At 39.7% G+C, this 1,513-nt stretch overlaps 1 protein-coding gene across 1 annotated transcript in view; it reads right to left on the bottom strand.

Annotated features, from left to right (window-relative positions):
* The window catches only part of CDKL4 (cyclin dependent kinase like 4), a 63,716-nt gene that overhangs the window by 27,235 nt on the left and 34,968 nt on the right, over positions 1 to 1,513 (bottom strand). The window lies entirely within an intron of this gene.

Genomic DNA, 1,513 nt, shown 5'->3' with positions numbered 1-1,513 from the left:
TGTTGTTTTAAGCTACACAGATTGTGGTAATTTATCACGGCAGCTCTAGGAAACTAATGTAGTGCTGGACAGTTGTGTTAAACTAATTTTTCAGGCAGATGTGATGGCTCATGCCTTTAATCCTAGCACTTTGGGAAGCAACATGGGAGGATCACTTGAACTCAAGAGTAAGACCCCATCTTTAGTAAAAACAGGAAAATTTAGCTGAGTGTGGTGGTGTATATCTGTATTTCCAATTACTTGGGAGGCTGAGTCAGGAGGATCACTCAAGCCCAAGAGTTGGAGGTTGCAGAGAGCTATGAAGCTGCTGCACTCTATCCTGTCTTGAAAATCAAACAAACAAATAAAAAAACCCAGAGTCTCTCCCCACCAAATTTCTACCCAAATTTGTTCCTTCGGACAAATTCTGACAAAGACCTCAATTTGACCATGGTGGTGTGTGACAGGCAGGGGACAGAGCTGGGTTCCCCCTCATTGCCTAGCCCTGATATGGGCTGCCTGGGGCCAAGTGCCTGCTCCCAAGGAGGTGGAAGCCAATCCCACCATAAACCCCTCACCCTGAAGGACCAGGAACCCTACACGAGAGGAGAATAACCGGAAACCAGCCAGGCTTGCAGGAAGGAGCTAACGGGCAATCCCCCTTGGCAAAGGCTGCAGGCAGCCGGTGTGGCTCTGCACAAAAGACAGCTCAGAAAATAGTGAGTGCAGATCTCAGTAAAGAGCAGTCCTGGGAGGCACCTGTGGCTCAAAGGAGTAGGGTGCCAGCCCCATATATGAGAGGTGGTGGGTTCAAACCCGACCCTGGCCAAAAACTGCAAAAAAAAAAGAGCAGTCCTCACAGGAGTGAGAAAAGGGAATGACCTTCACTTACCCATTGCTTTTTTAATAAAATTATATAAAAGTTTACATTATAAAAATTAATAAATGCCATATAGTAAATTTGGAAAATGGAGAATAAGAAAGAAAATCATCCCCACTGATAATTCTCTCTGTTCACAGGTTAAGTCAGCTGCTCTACTTGTCTGGAACATTTTTCTACATAAAAATCATACATCCTCACTCTAGATAATATGAAAGTGTAAAATAAGAAAAAAGGAAAATAAATCCAAGTTTTTCTACCCAAAGATACCTTGTGTTAATCTTTTGATGTATTTCATTTGAGTCTTAGCATAATTTTTCCAGTACTTTTGGTCATATGTTATATATAATTTGGTGTTCTAATTTTTTCCATTTAATTCTGTATATTTAGCGTGGTATTATAAGCTCTTCCTAAACTTGAGTTTAATGGCTGCATAATAATAGTTGACCACGATTTGGGTACTCTACCTTCCTCTAAGTTTTTGGTATTTTGCTATTATTAATGACACCCAGTTGAAAATTTCTGCACTAAGCTTTTTCTTTATTTAAGATTATTTCTTTAGCATGAATTTCCAGAAGTGGAATTATTAGACTGAGATGTATAAGCATCATTTATAAAATTATTAAGGTAATTCAAGCTATTTGTAGAAAATGT

This window comes from Otolemur garnettii, unplaced genomic scaffold (genome assembly GCF_000181295.1).
Source record: "Otolemur garnettii isolate 467f Iridium unplaced genomic scaffold, OtoGar3 scaffold00095, whole genome shotgun sequence".
NCBI classification, from domain to species: Eukaryota; Metazoa; Chordata; class Mammalia; order Primates; family Galagidae; genus Otolemur; species Otolemur garnettii.
This window is presented reverse-complemented; position numbering and strand designations above follow the sequence as displayed.